At 37.4% G+C, this 21,722-nt stretch overlaps 1 protein-coding gene across 1 annotated transcript in view; it reads left to right on the top strand.

Annotated features, from left to right (window-relative positions):
• The window catches only part of LOC129734925 (uncharacterized), a 254,926-nt gene that overhangs the window by 32,199 nt on the left and 201,005 nt on the right, over positions 1 to 21,722 (top strand). The window lies entirely within an intron of this gene.

Genomic DNA, 21,722 nt, shown 5'->3' with positions numbered 1-21,722 from the left:
ACCTGTATTATATGTTTATCACAAATTATAGTGTATTATCTCCTTTTAATACTGTTTCTATGTCTGCAGGCACTTGGAGGTGTCCCAGGAAGTCAGCCATTATTGCCCAGTGGGATGGACCCAACACGGCAGCAAGGTGAATTGTGAAATAGTTATTTGGAATGTTCAAAAGTACTATGATCTCAAACTTGTGTCTTTCTTGTTATGTTTCAAAGCTTACTGCAAATTTGTAAGCTCTTCCTCAAACTAAGGGATTATTTGTTAAAGTTGTTTTAGAAGGTGCTTGTATATTGCATAGCTGTTCAAGTTGCATAATTTTCTTTCCAGGGCATCCAAACATGGGTGGGCCAATGCAGAGAATGACTCCTCCAAGAGGAATGGTTTCTTTAGTACCACAGGTACCTTCCATGTATATATATATCTCTTTATTTACAAGATCTGTACTTACAATATATATTACTCTGGCTTTCTGTGAGTTGAAGATGTGTCAGGACCTGTTCTTCTAAACCCATTTTAAAATAAAACTTATATCTTTTATAGAATTAATTATGAGTTGCAGCTGTACAAAGTCTAAAATTCAAGAATAAATTATTTTAATTAACAGTTGTAATTAAAACTTACATAAATAAGTAACTTGCTTATTTCAGAAAAGTTATGTTTGTCCCCCAGACAGTGTATAACTAAAGGCTTGTAAAGGAGCTCAAGGACTGAGTAGATGTTTCCTTATCCTCCCAACCTAATTGATTGCACTGTTTAAGAGGGAAGAATTAATCTAATAAAATTGTTAGTCAAACTTTGTAGTAAAAAATCCCAAAAATATTCTTTAAAGATTTTTCTTCATCTGCTATTGATCTAGATTTTTGTTGAATGCCAGAGAGATTTTAATGTAAAATTTGAAGTTCATGCTGCCATTTCTCCTCCTTATCAATCATAAGCATCTCTCTAGCTCTGTTTTCAAGGAGTGAAGCAACCTTGAATTGCAAGAATCAGCCTGCTGCCTTCCTGCACAGGCAGTAAATGTGAAACCCTAAATGTGTTGGTATAGAAACGCTTATATCAAGTATAGCATTTATATGTTTGTTTCCCAACTGATATAAACTATTACCAGTAGAAATGCTTTGATGTCTTTATGATTGTGTCATATACTTATGTCAGTATAAACCTGTTGGAAGAAGGGTTCGCCAGAGTCAAGAAGACGCTCAATATGAGTTATGCATCTTGCTCAACTTTATTAGTTTCTAACACTACTTATATAGAACCGATACACATGCATATTCGTAAAGCAGAAATATAATTGGTTAGTAGTCTCTAAACGCACGCGGTTCTCACACCCCTAATTATCATGACTAAAATAAGCATTCTATCCATGTAGCTAATTGTGTTGCTATGCTTCAGCCTTGTAGTTTGTTACTCCCTATTTTCCCATACTGCTCCCTATTTCTCTTGGCCCTGCACTGCTTTCCCAGCAGCTGTATCTTGTTACAGCCACGGCCTGTTGGCACAACATAATTACTTGGTCTCAGGATTCAAGAATAGCTCAAGGCTACCTTTCTTGTTAACTTCAGCACAGCAACTTCAGTACAATTCTGATTACAGGCCTATTCTAATACCAGGCCTGGATTGTGCAGATCTTCAGAGTTCTAAGGCCATGCTTCTGCAGCCATTCTTCTACATAAACCATGACTAAACAACTTTTTTCAGTGTAAAGACACACATAGTGTTAGTTAAGTCCTCTAAAATCAGAAGTTACCTCTATTTTATACTTTATGATTCTAGACTGTTTCAAACTAAATAACTTCAAGCAAAAAGTGGTATACACTTGTAAAGCCTTGAGTCTTTGAAAAACTCCAAAGGCTTTGTTTCAGGCTTTTTCAAGCTGCAGTTATGCCAGCTGAACAGGCTGCTACCTATAATCTGTGACTTGCTACTTATTCCAAGTCCCCTCTGTTGGTGAGCTTCTCACATGCTCCCTAATGAATTCTAGTAAAAAACAATTGGGTTGTCTTAAATATTTAAAAAATAAATCTTGGCTAATCTGGCTCATTTTGACCACCAGAAGTTAGGGAGCACTTTTATGAACAACTCAACCACCAGATAAACAGTGGAGATGGTGACTTTGTTTAAAAAATTGTAAGGAACAAATTAGGGAAATAACTTCTGCAGAGAGCATAGCTGCAGCTGAAGGAACCTATGTATGTATTAATTAAAACATTTTATGACCAAGAAGTATGTTTGAGTAGAATTCTTCTAGCCCTGCAGGATTCCATAAAGATCTTTAACCCACGTCCACACAAATGATTCTTGAATTAAAGAGGGAAGATACCAGACAGACCAAACAAAGAAAATGGCTCAGCTCTCCAAATTAAGATGTGAAAATGAAATAAAATAGATACAAGAACTACTTTTTTGTTACAGTAAAACTGTGTTCTCTTCCAGATCCAGTAGTGCCAACTGAGGATGTTACTGTGCCTAGCTGCTTTGGCTACTCACCAGTTACTGCCCTACAGTTCTGACAGAGTTGTTACTGTAAGCATCCTCTAATCTGTCAGGCAAAATTATCTAGGATAACTCAGATTAAACAGGTAGTTTGAGTTAATCTGGCTGACTTTGGCCTGAGCATGCACACCAATAAGTCTGCCAGCATTATAAAAAAAGGCAGGAATGAGTAGTACTTGATGACTAGCCACTATGAATAATACTATCTTCAGATGTCACAGTTGGATCTAGAAGAAGACATCGGTTTGCAGCCTTTGGACCTATTATTGCAAACCAGCTATCTATGGGACACTTTTGGGAGTTTCTAATAATGAAGGAAATTATAAGTGTGGGGGTTTTGTTTGCAACAACAGAACAACCTCTTGTAGTTCTAGATCAGTTCCAGATAACCGATGTCTCGTATCACTCAACATATATACAGTACCAGGCCAATACTTTGAATCTTTGGATTTCTCCCAGGTCTTCATGACTTCATTTTGACATGGATTTTTGAATCTGACCAATATGGAGAACACACATAAACTTGAGTCATATAGTTTATAGTATAATATTTTATAGTATAAGTAGAGCATATTAGATCTAGTATTGGAAAATAGCAACAATGATTTATGATTAGGATTTTCTTAAAGTAAATCATTTCCCCCTCCTTCAAGGTGCACAACTGTTCATTTTAGAGAATATGCTATTATCCATTCCTTTGGAATATCAAAAAAAATTAGCAGGATTAACAGAGATTACAGAGTGAATTATGCTTGTGAGGTAAGATACATTGCTCTGCATTCTTTTAAATAAAAATAGATATAATTTAGTTTTTCATATCAATAGTACAGTTGTTACCATTTTTCCATAATATTATTAAAGCACAAACTCTGATTTTATAGTCCTTGGGCAATATGTTTATTGGGATTGTTATGACATTCATTATCATATTAAATAATTTTTATATTAGTTACCTTAGATTTATTAGAATAGACTGACTAGAATATAAATGTAATGGTTATTTTATATGTTATAGAAGTGATATCATGTGGTGTAATTTAATATAAGCATTTATTGTTACACTTTTCATTAACAAAATCTAATTAAAAATAATTTTATTTAGATTTTATAATGTAGAAATCTCAGAACAGTCCAAATTTCTTATTTTGTTTGAGCTACCTTGGTATAAAAGCTGAATACATTATAAAACCTGCCCCTCACTGGTCATTGACTTGATCTCTATATGTGTAAATAATTCCTCCTGAAACAACTGACATTTAAAGTATTCTTTCTGTGTTTACATCATTTGAGTAGTATATGTAATTCTTTTTCTTTGGGGATAACAATATTATTTTTTTAAGTCAACAATGGAAACTCCCGAGAGAATGAATTACATTGTCCTATCTAGTTAGCAGTTATGTAGGGATATCATTAACCTGCTGTCCTTTCTTTCCCCCTCTTTGGTTTTGTTTTTTTTTGTTTTGTGGTAGTCTGACCCTTGGTTATCATTGCAGAACTATGGAGGTGCAACGAGAACCCTGCTGAATGCTTTAGGTGGCCCAGGAATGCCTGGAATGAACATGTAAGCATAATGATAAAATCTTATAATACTTAGAAAAAAACATTTCATTGTAGAAGTAACATTTGATACACATAAGACAAGGGAGAACATGCTTTGGTTAGTAAACATGATTTGATGGATAATAACTGCAATTTGAAAAGTGAACCTACAGCAATTCTGCACACATCTATTACAAGCTCTTTTGCTTTCTTTCCAAGCCTGTACAAATACTGAGTTTCCTTTACAGGTCAAAATTCAAATATTGAAATAGTGTCAGTATAGTCACTGATATTTGCTTGTGTGTATTTTTTAATGACACAGGGTTTTTTCTGATTATTTTGCCAAGAATAGTACAAGTATGCTTCTTTTTTGCAAAATAAATAAATTGTTTTAGCAAAATAAACCCATTGTCTATAACTATAAAAATTATACTTATTTGAAAAAAAGTGTGGATGATTCTCCCACTGTTGCTGTTTTTATTTCTGTAACTACATTTATTTCCACTCTAACTGGATAGAACAGTAATACAGATATAGGTTCTTCAGTATTTCTGTGTACTTCTCAGACTGGTTTGACATTTAGTGTAAATTGACTGAGTTCATTTAAGCTATATTAGTTTATTCCAGGTATGGATTTGGTCACTGGAATGCATTATTCCTTTTACACCTGTAAATACACACACCCTTCCTAAACATGTAGAAAAACTTCAGATGTAAAATTACTGTATCTACAATAGACTAGATCTAAACTAAGGATTTTAGCATAGCAAATAGCCCAAAATGAGGAATCTTCTGCACTTATGATAAATCCTTTGCTCACTAAGAGATGTTTCTATGACCAGCAAGCCTGGGAAAAAATAAGGTGTTCCTTGCATTATTTAGATTTCTCTCTTAAGAGATTCAGAAATTTTAAGGTGCTGTTATAATTACATTCAACATAACACAGGCCAGAGATTATCAAGTGATTCTTGTATCTTGGCCCTACCTCTACATAAATTACTACAGTTTTTTAACTAGCATTTTTGCAGTCCCTGGGTGGTCACAGAAGGCAGCATGGCAGTCAGGATATCAAGACACTAAAATTATATTACAGTCTAAAGCAGAGAAATCCTTTTACACCTTTGTCTTTCAAGAATGAGTTTGCAGCAAATTGACACTGAAAACACAATCAAGTTTTAAACATGCTTGTTATCATTGTATCATAGATACTAATTTTTACTCTTATTTTAAAGTTTTATTTTATGTCTATAGGAAACATAAGCAAGAGAGGATAATTTTAATTTCAAATAGTTACCAACCTGAAAAAGTAAAAGAGGTACTGAGTTTTACAAAAATATCTAACCCAACATATCCCTAATTTATTCCGATTTCCAGATAAAACTTGAATTCTTGAAGCAAATAAAATCTAAAGTTGGTTGTTACTTTATGATAGACAGCATATATTAGACTCAAGACAATTCTAGAAACCTTCCCAAGGGTAGGCATTTCTTCTTTTAAATAGAGTAGATGTAGAAAAAATATTTAGATATTTGATATTCAGTGTGAGTATATAAGCAGTACATAGATTGTCCTCAGAAGGAGATTTAATGATAAGAAAAGGAATACAACTTTCTAAAATAATATGTTCTATAAGTAAAATTCAGGATAGGTAAGATATTTTGAGGGTAGTTATCCACATAAATCAGTATTTACATAAAAAAGATTGGCAAATGGGTTCCTGGATGAAAAAAAGAACTTTCTCTGCCAGAAAGAATACGGTTATGGGTTGAAATACTAATATTTGATTATTGCAATATTTAAGAAGCACATTTCATCTGGCGTTGAGTCAGTAAATATACATAGATTGTGTTCTTTTAATTCACTGATGTGGGAAATGCATTCTTTGAACTTGTGTGTTCTGTTGAAGGGAATACCATGAACTGCAGTCCTTTACTCAGGGAATTCATGAACTTTGAGACAGTGTATGATTTCTTCTGAGTGCAACATTATATAAAGTAGTAATTATGAAGTAGATAACCATAGTTATCTCTGTGTCTATCAATCAGGCATATGCTGCACACTTTTATATTTCTTACAAACTCATCTTGACTCCAGTTCAGCTGAAAGTGGGAACAGAATGCTGTTTCTTGATTTTGAACAAGGCTTCACACTGTCCCTTACCATATAACGCACATTAAAGGCTTAAAGAGTCCAAAGTGCTAATGCTGGAATATTATGCTGTAGTATATATTGATCTGTGTTATATACTAAATTACAGACCTTTGTAAGGAGTTCCATTATTGCATGCCTTGTAGGTGAATAATTTTTTAGAACTTTTTTTTTTTACTGTCAAACAATAATTTTTTTCTCTTTCAAATGGAGTAACATACGTTTTGGTTTGGGTTTCCTTTAACTGCAATTCCAGGACATCAGGCTGTTTTCTTACTGTAAAGTTATTGCTGTCAAATTTATCTGAAATATGATAGTACTGAAGTCCTTATACTGTGAAAACTTAGTAAAGACTTTTCTGATCAATTCCAATATTCAAAATCAGTCAGAGTGCATCTAAGGATAAACCATGGGCAGTAGCAATAAATGTACCCAAATGTGTTAGAATCCATAATTTGTACATCAAATAAATTGTAAGGGATAATATAATGCTAAGAAATATCAGTGTCACACAGTACTTCCATATCTATAAAAGATAATTTCCATATTGCCTGATGTATAGTGTATATTCATTTACATTTGTCTTCACATAGACATATCTTTTTCTTACATTAAAATTTTCCTGTTTTGTATTCAATTTTTTTGGATTTCTGTCTATGTTAAAATATAAAAATATGTGTACTCTACAAAAATTTGTCTTTTTAAAATACAGCTTTTTCTCCCATCAAAGCTCAAAAGGAAGCTGTTCTGGTTAAGAGAAAAATATCTGTCACATATAAATATAATTTTACATTTTTCTGGATGAAAAAGTATCCTTTATTGTTAAAAACGGCAACAACCAGACTGAGAGGTCATAGACAGTATTTCAGTCCAAGAGCATATACATCATAAATTTAGTTGCATTAGGTGTATGTGGCAAGGTTTCAGTAGCGGGAAGGGAGCTGCAGAAGGAGGGCTGCAGGGGTGGCCTCTGTGGGAAGAGGTCAGGGGCTGCCCTGTGCCGGACACAGCCAGTTCCACCCGGCTCCACAACAGCCCCACTTCAGGCCACAGTTGAGCCCATCAGTGGAGTTGGTGGCACCTCTGTAAAAACATATTTACAAAAGGGCAAAACCACCACACAGCTGGGGGGTGGGGGGGAAGAGGAGGACAAGAAGAAGAAGACGACAAAGAAGATGAAGACAAAGAAGAAGAAGGACTGAGAAGCATCAGAGGGAACACCAAGGTAAGAGAAGAAGGAAAGGGAGGAGGTACTCCATGGCACCAGAGCAGATATGCACCCTGCAGCCTGTAGAGGACCCCACAGCAGAGCAGGTGGACATTTCCTGAAGGAATTGTGTCCTGTTAAGAACCCACGCTGGAGCTGGAGAAAAGTACGAGGAGGAAGGAGCAGCAGAGAGAAACTGTCATGTACTGACCATAGTCGTCCATCTGTCGTCATCATTGTGTGTCATTGTCATCCGTTGTCCCCCCCATTCATTGTTGTGTGTCATCCCCCCCCATTCCCTATTCCCCCTAAGCCACTTGGGTAGGAGAATAGAGGAGTCAGGAAGAAAGGAGTGAAGTTTGAGCTTGGGGAAGGAGATGTTGTTTTAATTTTTGTCTTTGTTTCTCATTACCCAAATCTATTTTGATTGGCAATAAATTAAATTAATTTTCCCAAGTTTAATCTGTTTTTCCTATGACAGTAACTGGTAAGCAATCTCCCTGTCTTTATCTCAACCCAAGAGCTTTTTCATACTATTTGAAGCAAATACAAAAGCAAATTGATGCCCAGACAGTTTTTATTGCTGAGCATGACATTATATGACATGGACCAATTTGGGTCAGCTGTCCTGGCTATGTCCCCTTTCAACTGCTTGCCCATCCCCAGCCTACTCACTGGGGGGTAGAGTGGGAAGAAAAAGTGAAAGCCTTGATGCTGTGTAAGCAGCGTTCAGCGATAACCAGAACATGGGTGTGTTATCAACACTGTTTAGCCACAAATGCAAAGCGTGACATATTACAGGCTGCTATGAAGAAAGCTAACTCCATCCTGGTCAGACCCAGTACACACAAAAAGACTTCCACATTTCTGTCTTTCCAACCTTCCAAAAATAATGCCAACTGTATTGGATGTACATGGCAAGGTTTTGGTAGCAGGGTGGGCGGGTTGCAGGGGTGGCCTCTGTGGGAAGTGGTCAGAGGCTGCCCTGTGCTGGACATGGCCAGTTCCAGTCAGCTCCACAATGGCCCCACTGCAAGCCAAAGTTGATTTAATCAGCAAAGCCTGTGGCACCTCTGTGAAAACATATTTAAGAAAAGGCAAAAATGCCACAGAGAGAACAGAGGAGGGAACAAAAAGAGTGAGAAACAACAAAGGGAACACCAAAATCAGACCTTCATAGTGGAGCAGACTGCAACTCATGGAGGACCCATACCAGAGCAGATGGATATTCTTAAAGAAACTGCAGCCTATGGAAAACCCATGCTGGAGCAGATTTTTCTAAAGGTGTTCACCCTGTGGAGAACCCACACCAGAGCAGAGGAAATGTGAGAAGGAAGGAATGGCAGAGAGAAATCATTATGTACTGACCATAACCCCCAATCCCCCATCCCCTCTGTGTAGCTTGGGTGGGGCAGGTAGAGTGCCTGGAGTGAAGTTGAGCCTGAGAAAGGGGGAGAAAAGGTGGTGTTTTAATTTCTGTCTTTTTGTTTCTCACTACCCAAACCAGTATCTATTTTAATTGTCAATAAATTAAGTTAAATTTCCCCAAGTCAAATCTGTTTTGCTCACTACAGTAATTGGTAAGCAATCTCCCTGTCTTTATCTTGACCCACAATCTTTCTCTTTCCTGTTCTTCTGATTTTCTCCCCTATCCCACTGAGGAGGGGGAATGAGTGAGCAGCTGGGTAGGAGCTTGGCTGTTAGTCAAGGCTAACCCACCACAGCAACATAAAATGAAATTATTCACTTAATTTTCACTTTATTTCAGTTGATTGCTTTAGCCAACTTCTTTATAGTTTTATCAGCAATGAAATAAAAGAGAGTTTCAATATTAAAACCCTGAAGCAATATATATACTTAATAGTTTTTAGTTCTGCAACACTTTAAAATATTAGAAAACTTCCTTAACTCATTAATAAAGCCTACTTTTTGCAGTGTATTTAAATCATTTTCCCATGTCTAGTAAGCTGTGGTGGCTAATGTAGCTTTTCTAAAGCCCATGAGGCCAGAGTACAATTTTAAATGCAGAAATCTTGTCATCTGCTCTGCCTTTATGTTTTCAGGGCCTTCAAAAGGTACTTTTATCTTGTTATTAAATAAATAGGAGTGCTAGTGCTACCAGGAATAATTGTAGTTATTCATATTCATATAGTTATTCAAGCATTGGAACACGCTGCACAGGGAGGTGGTGGAATCACCATCCCTGGAGGTGTTTAAAAAGCACATAGATGCGTTGCTTAGGGACATGGTTTAGTGATGGACTTGGCAGTCCTGGGTTAACTGTTGGACTTGATGATCTCAAAGATCTTTTCCAACCTAAATGATTCTATGATTTTATGATACATTATGACTGTAAACACTGAGATTTTACCTTCCATATGGTTTAGTTCCCTCAAGACTTTTAAAGAAAGAAGCCTAACCACTGAACTACTCAGAGCTCAGATAAGATTAAGAAAGTTAATATAACAGCAAGAGTTGTGAGAAAAACCTGCTCTGTCAGGAAAGGAGTTTTTTTCCTTTTTCTTTCCCTTTCCCTCATTTTGCTTTTAATATCTGTCTGATGTTTACTCTAAGTTAGCTTTATCAAAAACTTCTTTTGCCTGTTGTATTCGCCTCCCACCTGCTAGGAAATTGTCACTTAATCATAAATATACCATTTGGTCAAAGTGTAATAAAAGAATGTCTGAAAAGTCTGAAATTTCCATTTTCCCTGCCGTATGGTAAATTTCATTTTTATGTAATTTCTGTGGAGATAATGTAGCCTAAATCAAGTAGCAAACTAATTTTAGAAATGTATCTAAATATATGCTTTAAATGTATGTATACAATGGCATGTTTTCAATTTTTAATATGTAAATATATCCATATATAAATATAGTTGCTATTCTTCTTAGATACATATTACAGCAAATGGCTTGTTTTTCTAAAAAAATAGTTTTAAGCAAAACATTTATAAGGAACTAGCATTTTTTTTTACTAATGAAACCTTACTATATTTGCAGTATTCGAGACCCATACTCAATAAATGTTTGCTACAGTCTTTCAGGAAGGTATTTAATTATGTAAGCAAGAGTACATTTCTATGGCTGAAATTGCACTTACAGTTTAGTACCTTTCTGCTTTGGTCTATATTGCAAATAGACTTTTGCAGAATGTGTAATACTTCCTTCAAATATTTTTTAAATTGTGAACAAAGTCCAAAAAAACCCACTCCTCATGGGAAATTAAAGAATCTTGCAACTCCCAAATCTCCCCCCAAATACATTATAAATATTAATCCATTTATTCTTGGAGCAATGGGACAGATTTCCATGTACTAGGGTTACTTCTGCCCCCGCATCCAGCAGGGCCATAACCCATTGCTTATCATGCCAGCTCCAATGTATTACAAGCAGAATGTGCGGGGCAATGGTCCTCCCAGCTAGCTCCCTTTATTATCTGTACTGGAGAGGGACCACACATTTCCTATTCTGGTTTCCAAGGAGAAAGGTCAGGGTATTTAGAGGCAGCTGAGGAGGATGCATCTTCACTGTCTACAGAGGGTGATGTGGGTGGGACTGATGTCCCGAGCTCCACACTTCCCTTCACACTTTCCTCTTTTCTTTTGCTTTCTTACGCAAACTCCACAAATAAGGAGTTGATTTGCTATCTATCTGCTCCCTAGGCACTCATGCTTGCATTAGTGCCAGAAACATTTCTTTCTTCATAACCTTTCACTTCAGCTGTTGCATTTGAAATGTGTCAGACTCCATCTCCTCTTTTTCAGTCTGATAATCACCAAACTGTCCTAGTGATAGGATAACATCCCTCACTGGTCTTCCCACAGCAGCCCTTAGCAAGGGAATTATTGGTCCTTTCAAGGCAAATGGGTGCCTTCTAACATGCAGGTTTACATGCTGGGTGCAAAAGGTTCCATATCAGGACTTTACAAGTTATGCAAATACATGCCATGTGGCTGATTCCCATAAATACTGATCAGCTTCAGGTGTACTTTTCCAAGATTCTGCTTTATTGTCCCAAATGGTAGTTGATCTCTACTTTTAAAGCTTCCTAGTGCCATACTCGCAGGGAATGGGATACATTACACTACGCTCCTCTCAGCTGCTGGGTAATCATAGGGTTTTGCGAAATGACACCCAAACACTTAAATTCTTTAGGATTTAAATTTATACTATCTCCTCAAAAGTCCCATACTCGCAATAACCAGTGCAACAGCCTTTCTCCCAGCTTTTGCCAGTATGCTTTTATTACCCCAAATCTGGGTTCTTCACCCAGTGTGCAAGAGCTGATCCACACATAGAGTCCAGATATGTTTATTGCATGTCTTCCCAGAGATGTGTGCTAGGTGGTGAATCCACAAAGCTAGCACACCTCTTCACAGATAGTAAAACACTTCATACACTTTGAACAATTGTATACAATTATGTTTAGTAACACTTAATTCTCATTGGTTCTTATGAGCCTCCCCTCCATTTAAAGTTACAGTAGTCTCTTTTCTCCACATGTTCTGTGGGGAGGGGCCTTTGTTAGCAGGGGGCTTCCTTTGCTTGAGGGTAGATCTTTTTGTATGCTAATTAGGACAGTTCACTCATAGTTCCAGTAATTTTCTGTTTGATCTCATTAACCATTTGATTCTCCTCGAGCTTATTTTGTTATGCTCCAAGGGTATCTATCACTTCTCCCAAGGCCATGTCTTGTTAACTGTTTGTAATATCCGTTGTTTTTCAAATTCTTTCTTGGTTTTCATTATAGATATTTACATATTTTTTCTAAATTTCAAGTTAAATAACAGACTGGCCTTCTGTTAATCACGTATCTGCAAGCTGGTCAACTACACTAACATTCATCCCTTTGGCAAATAGCTCATACCTCAGCACTGCCCTTCCTGGGCTGCTCCGTGTACCCCTCCCTGCACAGCGGGCACATGCACCACCATTTGCTACCCCGGGGCTGCCATGAGGAGCTGCGCCTGCAGCTCATGCAATTCGTTTTGCATCAGGTCTAAACGCACCCATGTCCATATCAAGCATGTTAGTAACAACCAAACATAGCGTAAATATTCCTTTCCGTTTCCTTTCCCCAGCCCCTGCTTTCTAAGACAAGAGAATACTTCAGCTGGGATGGGGCATGCAGACAATTACTCCTCACTTTCCCAACCCATTGGTTAAGCTACCTGGCCTAAATACCTTGCAAATGCAAACAACTCTATCCATCATTTCTACTGGCAAACAGGAAGGATGTTTGCCTGAGAACTTGTTGCAGTTTTAGATAAAGGCAAAGCCTAACCGGGTACCAAGCAGGAGCTGCCTGCAGGCTCCTCTTGGATAAAGAGCTGGTTGAGTTTACTCTGCAGCTAAATGATTTGTGCAGCGCAACAGAGGCCTGAAGGCCAAGGTGTAGGTGCAGCACAGAACAGCACAGGCCTGGGGGCTACTTGGGTTAACTGTTATGTGGATCACTAATTCCTTGATGTACAGTGGTCTTCCAGTCAGGATGGCTACATAAGCTTAGTGCACAAGTACATGGATAAAAGGACAAAATTTTCCAGAAATTTGGAATGTGTAATTTAAAGATCCCTTTGAATTTAGAGTCTGTAGCTCTACAATGAAAATGGGAAATTTTTTTGTTGCTGAGGTCTGAATAAGCATTTCAAACACTTTTGGCAAGGCCAGTCTTAACACATTCATTTCTGATTCAATTATAATTTGGAGGGAAAAAAAGCTATGGGTCTGATAGCAGCATGAAATTGTGATTATGCCTTGATCTGTATAACCTGACCTGTGGGTTTCACACTTTATAAAAGATGTCCTGTGTCCTTGCTTACTTTTATTGTAAAGGGACTCACAAGATAAACTGGTAGGTGGTGTTATATATAAGGCCATAGAGGTATATAAATGTTGTTTGACTGTAGGAACATGCTGCTACTTCTGGGTAAAAGTTTTCTCCTTAATCTACAATTAACTGAGAGTTAATCGCTGATTAGAAGAGATGCTTCCCATTGAAGTGTTAACTGTTTTACTTCAATGAACCTGGGGAGGAGTGCCATCAGTCAGAAAGCTGCTACATTACTGATTTTGACTATCTGGAAACTGTTCACTAATTTATTACTGCTAAATGTTTTGTAAGAAATGTTATTTTTAGCAGGCCAGTGAGTAATTGTGTTGTTTTAATTCCAGAACTTTTTGCCTCATTTCAAAGTATTTCAGTGAATTTTAGCAAACCTCAGCAATGTCCTTTTCAGCAGATAGGAACAATCAAGCCTTTATATTCAGTGCTATTGAAAAAAAAGTCTCTGTTTGGAACAGTATATCTACTATTTTAAAGTATAAGAAATGATAAAAAATAGCCCATATGTTGCTGGTTTGGACTTGTGGCTAAAACAGTGTTGATAACAGACCAATGTTATGGCTATTGCTGAACAGTGCTTGCACAGCAGCATCAGGGCTTTCTCTGTTTCTCACTCTGTTCCCCCAGCAAGTAGGCTGGGAGGGGACCCAGCCAGGACAGCTGATGTGAAGTGGCCAAAAGGATATTCCATGCCATGTATCAACCTGCTCAGCAATAAAAACTGAGGGTAGGGGAAGAATGGAGGGTTGGTTTTTTTGTCTTCCAAGGTGGCTGTTGCTCAGAGACTGGCTGGGCATTGTTTTGCTTGTGGAAGGTGGTGAGCGATTGCCTTTGCATCACTTGGTCTTTTCCTCTTTCCTTCACTTATTAAACTGTCTTTATCTCAACCCATGAGTTTTCATTATATTTTTGAGTATTTAATTTTATTTTTATCAAATATAAGCTTGTTAGCAGCAGACAGCAACAAAACTGAAATCTAAGATTCAATAGTTTCTCTACGTTTTAATGTGGAGGTGCAGCCTGTAGAGTCTGTACATCCCAGCCAAGACTGCATAAAGGTTAGGTTTCTTGATCTAGACAGAAAGCTATGGATAAGGGGCTGCAATATCCACAGACCACACCTTTTGTTACAGATGAGCAAAGTACAAGTACCCTTTCAGCAGATGTCAAATTCCATCTCTAACAAGAACGCATAGAATGTTGAAAAGTTTAGCAAAAATAAAAAGCAGATTTTGTTAAAGTGTTGTCTAGAAACATGACATTCAAAAGTGATTGTAAGCTGTTCCCAGATGTAGTCTCATTTATCTAAAGTCCTAGTTTTGCTTTGATTTACAATTTACACTGTTTGTTAAGGGAGAGTAATACAAACACCTAAACAAGGCCTGAAATACAGACTTGAACAGTGGCATGAGCAAAGTGGAAGCTGGAGCTTTATATTATTTTAGAATCAGAAACATATTTTTTTTTTAGGACAAAAAGAATCCTTACAAGAAACTTCCTTAACCTTGTATTGTTTATTTAAGAAGTATAAATCAATATGCTGTATATGTTTACTAAATGTGAGGGTGCTTTTTTGTGGCAAGTATCCCCTTGCAGAAATATTGCAGTGCATCTGTTTTGTGCATGTTTCTCTAAAACCACAAAAATAACTTTTTATGGATTGTGGATTGCCATAAATGCATTTGGCAAACACTCAGTTCTGGTGGGGAAAGGAAGAAGATTTAATAGCTGGTGGGTTATCATATTTATCTGAATTACTTAAAGCATTGGTACACTATTGTCAACTCTGTACACATTGCATAACATATTCTATGTAGAGATTTACTTTTTACTTTACTGCTGGCATTATAACCTCAGTGACCCATGCATATTTTGTAAATTCTTGTAGGTTTTGTGTAAGAAACCTTGTCACCATTGCTGTAAATACTGTAAATTCTTGTTTTGAAGCAAGAGGTGGATTGACTATATTATATACCACAATAGTACTTGTTCTGTCCTCAAAACTTGCTGTTCATGTATAGTTAAAGCCTTGTTAAGCACACTTAGTGGTTCTGCAATTCATTTCAAACAACAAATATATAAGACATTTACAGGAATATTAAAACAAATGTAACATAAGAAAATTCAACCCAGTTCATCTCCTTTTTGAGACCTTGGGGTTAGATTTTAGCAGATGATAGGCAACTGCAGTTCGGCACATTTCATGGCCCAGTGCAACATGTGCAGTGTATGCTTTCAAGCTGCAGCTGCCTATGTAAAGCCTGAGTAATCAGGCTGTGCAGGGAATTACACAACAAGGAAAGTCTTTTTCCTACTGTCCCCTGCCCAAGGCAAGCTATAGAACTTCAGTAGACTGTCTCAGAGAAATTTTCCAACCTACAGGCTTCCTTGCACTAAGTAAGCATAGATATACTAGCTTTTCTTCTGTCATCTCTTTTTTGCACTTCTACATTGGTGCCAGAACAGAAACTCAACTCTGGGGTATGCAGGAGGCAAGGAAGCAATTTATCCATGTTGTGCCCTTGTCTCCAGTTACCACAGACTTTCTGTGAGGCAGTCTTAAGGAGAATTTCATTATTTATCCATTTACTCAGAAAGAAAAGGGCTCTAACGATGAATTCATTTATCCTGCTTTTTTTTATGATATACAACAAAGACCTGAAAATATGAGTTCTTTGCTTGTTTCTAATATCAGAAATTCAAATTCCATTTAGACTGAAAGACTTTATAATGACTGGAAAAGAGTGAGAAGCTGACAACGGAACCCACAAAAGTTGAAAGGGATTCTTACTTGGATCATTTGAAGTTCTGTGGCTTATTTGTTTTTCTTGATAGTTTAAATGACTAGGTTAACCTTTTGAATAAAGACAGTCTTTGTTAGTGACTTTGCACCTTCACCCTTTCACATGAAACTTTGGGTACTTACAATAAATATTCCTCACACCTCCAAGACAAACTGTAGATAAATTCTTGTATAGCTAAGGTAAAAAAAAGTTCTTATGCATTACTTGAGCCCTTTATGGAGAACAACAGGGCATAATCCCAATTAAAGAGAAGTATTTGCAGATCACACAAACAATTAGGTGTATTTTAGACAAAGAATGACTTTTACCATTATAAGTGAAACTAATGTACAAATCAAGTCTTTAAAAGTAAAGAAAACCTCAGTAATATTCCAAATCAGCACAAATTAAATTTTTCAATATAAAAATTAATGTATAAAAATCTTGATGCTGCCTCTGACCTTAAGCAATAATATTGAGGAAGTCTTATAAACTTTATTTCAGAACAATTGTTACCTGTCCTTTGTGAGTACTTCATTATTGACAACTACAGCAAAGAGCCAATCCATGCCATACCAAAAAAGTTTAAAAGCATGGCAATACAAAATTCCCACAACTTCATAAATATGCCAAAATGATGAGTAATTATTCCAACTGCAAAATTCTCCAGACCATGTTTGTAACAGCCTCTTAAATCATTTCAGAAGGTCAGCAGTCTGTATTGATGAGAGATCCAACAAGCTGCTTGACAACAATCACATTCCAAATGACTTTTTGACACTATGCCAGCTGCAAACCCTGGAAGGAATTGTACCATCTTTATTTGAAGCCCTTTGACTGTGTCAGAAAACAGACCTTCCACTGAAGGCTTCCCTTTTCTAAGCATTCTTTTCCAAATATACAGCTTTTTTCCACAGCTATGAAAGTGCTGAGAGGTTTGGTGATGCTAGTTCTGTTTTACTAAAATACAAAACTGATGTTGCATTTGTATATTCAGAGAGTATCCCAGCAGAAAGTGCTTCTGAAGTCCAGTATAGCACAACACTTGGGAAGCTCTGGTGTTCAAAGAAACCTCCTTATCTAAGGACTAAACAAGGGAAACAAGGTCATAAAATCAAACTTCATTGGTTTATCTTTAAAATGTTCCTGGTACGACTGGGGACTGGTTTCCTTTGTTGGCTTGGCCCCTAATTTTTGCCCATAAGCTCTCAACCTGCCCATCACTGTTTTTCAAAGACAGCTCTTTGTAATCAATCCATTCTTTTACAAGGAGGGCAACCCCCCTGCCCCTCCTTCCCTGTCTGTCCCTCCTAAACAGTTTATAGCCATCGATTGCAGTGCTCCAGTAATGCAATCCATCCCACTATGTTTCAGTGATTTCAGTTACATCAAGCTTTCCAGATGCACAGTGCCTTCTAGCTCTTGCCTGTTAACCATGCTGTGTGCCTTGGTATAGAGGCAGTTCAGCTGGGATCTCAACCGTGGCACATTTTTGGAGGTGAAGCCCTAATTCACAGATTCACAGAATGGTTGGGGTTGGAAGGGACCTCTGGAGATCATCTTGTCCAATCCTCCCTGCTAAATCAGGCTCACCTAGAGCAGGTTGCACAAATTCTGAGTTCATGTTGGAATGTAAGACTGGAAAAGATCTCCTGCATTTAGTTCCATGCTGTAGTAGGCAGTATATGAAATCTAGACCTCCCCTACTGCAACTTGAGGTGGTTTCGTCTCATTGTATTGCTTGTGTACTTGTGAAAAGAGATGACACCCACCTCTCTAGAACCTCATTTCAGGTAGTTGTAGAGAGCGATAAGTCTCCCCTTAGCCTCATTTTCTCCAGACTAAGCAACCCCACTTGTCTCAGCCACTTCTCATAAGACTTGTGCTCTAGACCCTTCACCAGTTTTGTTGCTCTTCTCTGGACATGCTCCAGCACCTCAATGTCTTTCTTGGAGTGAAGAACCCAAAGCTGAACACAGTATTCCAGGTGTGGCCTCACCAGTGCTGAGTACAGAGGCACAATCACTGCCCTAGTCCTGCTGGCCACACTTTTTTGGGTACAAGCCAGGATGTTGTTGGCCTTCTTGGCCACTTGGGTGCATTGCTGGCTCATATTCAGCTGGGTGCTGACCAACACCCAGGTCCTTTTCTGCTGGGCAGCTTTCCAGCCACTCTTCTCCAAGCCTGTGTCATTGCATGAGGTTGTTGTTACCCAAGTACAGGACCCAGAACTTATTGAATCTCATTCAATTGGTCTTGGCCCATTGATTCAGCCTATATATATATATGTACGTACACACACACTCATACACATGTATTTATATATACAGATGTTATTAAAAAAGGATTGTGGAATATTACGCAGATTGAATTAAGATTGATGTGATACTGATACCAAGTCTGCCTCAAAAAGAAAGCTTTCTTCAGGTGATTAGTCTCTTCTGTCCCCAAAAAGGATCCCCATATTTTGTGCTTAGCAAACATTGGTTACTCTGGCTTTGGAGATGTACTGAGAGTAATGAAAGAGAAATTCCAGTTGGAAAACTGGTGGTAACAGAAGTAGGTTGAGGGAATTAAATATAATTGTCTTAGGTCCTGATCTAAGTATCCGTCTTGTCTGACCCACAGCATGGTTCAGAGTTTTTGACTAATGGATCTTCTTGTATTCATAGATCTACATATATTAGAACTCTGTGCCAGAGCCTGCTGACCAATGATGTTGTCTTAATGAGCTATTTTGCTATCTTATCAGAAAATGTGCATGTTTTTACCAGAGTAACTCATGACATTCATGATACTTTTTTTCTTTTGTACCATATTCATTCTTGACTGTGGTATGTTTTTCCTTTCATGCTAACTGTTATTTTCTACCCTCTCTAGGGTCCTCCAGGAGGAGGAGGGCCACCAGGAACACCTATTATGCCTAGTCCAGCAGGTATTAAAATCTACTCAGGAAAAAATGAAAGAAAATTATAAGGGATTTTAGGAAGTACAAAAATTCTTTTTTTTTCAGATTTTTCTATGCTATTAATGCAGACAAACTGATACATCCAATTGATACATTTTTCATAAAGGATCAGCTAATGAGAAGGTATTAGTTTTGTACTTTCTGTATCAGGTGTTGGGGTTTTTTTTCTGCTCTTTCCCTCTCTTTTTCTCCCTGCTGTGTTGCAGAGATACAAAGCCTTGTATCTGTGCAGTTCAAAGCAATTAATTACTCAGGACTTTGAGGCCATCTTTTCTTGCATGATTTTAGCAATAGCAAGAAAAAAAAGGAAGAAGATAGAATGTGTATTTGATTTTGCTAACATTGATCAAGGCAATTCTTCCAGTTCTGAAATCAGGAGACTTTTGAATCCCGTGAAACTTCATCTATAGTACCTTATGTGATAAACCTTACCGATATATGGCTCTCTAGCTATGCACAACTCAGAAGCATGGCTGCATCACATGGTTATATCATCTGACCGACAGCATGGTTATGCTGGACAGACTGCTTTCCTCCATTCTGCAATGAAGGAGTAAGGCCCCAAAGGTACCACTGCCATGTCCTATTTGTGATCTGTTCCCGGAACTTCACTGTCCCATTGTTTGTCCAATTTACACGATTTGTATCTTGGAATTATGACCACATGGAGATTTTGGCCACACAGGCCACCATTCCTATTAAGGTTTAAAGAACTGAGGAGGAGGAGGATGGGAGCATTCAGGACAGCTAGCTAGCTTCTCAAGGCTTAAATTGGTCAACTAGATTGAAGTATTTCCCTCCATGGATATTCAGCAAAGTATCTGACATGAAGGATTCTCTCCTCCCGTGGATATTTTTAGATATCTGCTAAAAAGAAACTAATTACTTTTTGTGTAACCCAATATTCAGCAGATATTCAGACTCTTTTTGGCCAATATCTGGATTTGTAACCCACTTTGACCAGCTAAGACGAACCTGTTCACCTTGATGATGCTATAGCATCCTCAGTCCTCATGTACTACATATTTTTGCTGTCCTCTACAGCACAAGAGGGTAGGGAAGTTTTCTAATTTCCCATGAAAACTTACTGCACTGATGTAAAATCTTAATTAAATACAATTCCAGGGCTTTAAAACGTGACCCAAAATAAAAAGTAGGGCTTCCTTGTTCATATAATTATTGGAAAAGATAAATAACATGAGCTGGCAGTTATAAGGTAGAATCTCTTTTAACATAAAACAAACCCACAGACAGCCTGCACTTTTAAAAGTAGTCAGCACTGTAGTTAAGCTATCTGTGTGCACTTAAAATAAAGCATCTATTGAGGAATTGTTTCTATTTTTAATTAAAGAGACTCTAAGGTGTTTTAAGGCCTCTGCTTTCCAAAGTATAAAACCACTTAGACGTTGGCCACCTGAGAATTTTGCAAAGGTATTCACTCACCTCTGAAAAAACCCTTCCATCTCTGAATGTTCCTGTGGCCCAATCAATTTCTGTGTTTTTACAAGATGCAGTAGAACTTAAGGTGAGCAAGGCATGTATGTTTCAAAAGGATCTGGTGGTTCAATAATTTGCCTACCTCCTTGAACATTAAAAATAACTTTTTATATGATAATTTTACTTTTGCTATCTTTATGATAAAAGCTTTTATTTTCCCTCTTTTTTTAAACAATATATTTGAATGCCCTAGTGCTGCATAGTTCTTTGTATATAATGAAATTATTTACTCACCAAGGTTACATTAATTAATGCTTGAAAACTGTATCAGAAAGATAAAGGAATAGACAAAGACTTTGATTTTAACTGTCCTGAGTATGTACAAATATATTCTTGCACAAGGTCAGGCTACATTCTCAGTTTCAACACACATCAGTCTGGTATAGGTTTTCTTGCTTTCACTACTTTTGTCTGAAAAGGCCCTTGTTTTGGAAAAAGATTTACACCTCAGCAGTGGCTTTTTGTGTCTGCTATTAAGTTCAAAACTCATGGTTCAAAGAGATGGAATAGTGTTTTGGAGAAACTAGGTATAGAGCTACTTAGCTATTATTTTACTCTTTTTGTAGATACTATAGAGGGTAGTGTTTTTCCAGAGTTGCCTATATTTTTATAAAGATATGCTGTTCCCTTCAGGAATTATTTAGACTTTTCTGAGGTCATTCTCCTCTCAGTAAACTTTTTTGTTACGTGGCCTGTCTCTTTTCAAGTTCCTTTGTGAAAGGCTTTTTCCTAATTTGTCTATCAATCTGCTGCATTTTTTTCCTTCTTCTTCTTACAAATATTGATGAGGGGTTTTAAGACTTTGTGTGTGTTAGCAGTAGGGATAAATTGGAGTTGGGAATGAATAATTTGTATCTACTAGTAGTTTTCAGGCATTGATTTCCTAAGTTCAACCAGAAGAGTTATCTGGGTTGTATTCCATATGTCATTATTTAAATCTGCATTTCGTCTCTGGAGGTGCTCCAGTTTGAAGGTTCATGTACATTAATCAGAGGGAAAGGGTATATCTGTCCTCTGGTTATGTATGAAGTAATCCTAGACTGAGAAGCAGTATAGCTGTGTCAACTTCTGGCAAGGCCCAGTGAAGCTCTTGGCAGAATTTATAGTTTAGGCATCACACTGTGCAAACATGGGTTTGTTGTTTTTGGATTCAGGTTGGTTTTGAAGCATTGCACCACTCTATACTATGAAGATATATTAGCTAATGCTGTCCTTAGAGAGGGGATGTTTGCACAAT

Source organism: Falco cherrug (assembly GCF_023634085.1).
Source record: "Falco cherrug isolate bFalChe1 chromosome W unlocalized genomic scaffold, bFalChe1.pri SUPER_W_unloc_1, whole genome shotgun sequence".
NCBI classification, from domain to species: domain Eukaryota; kingdom Metazoa; phylum Chordata; class Aves; order Falconiformes; family Falconidae; genus Falco; species Falco cherrug.
Note: the sequence above shows the minus strand (reverse complement) of the source record. Positions and strands in the feature narration are given on the sequence as shown.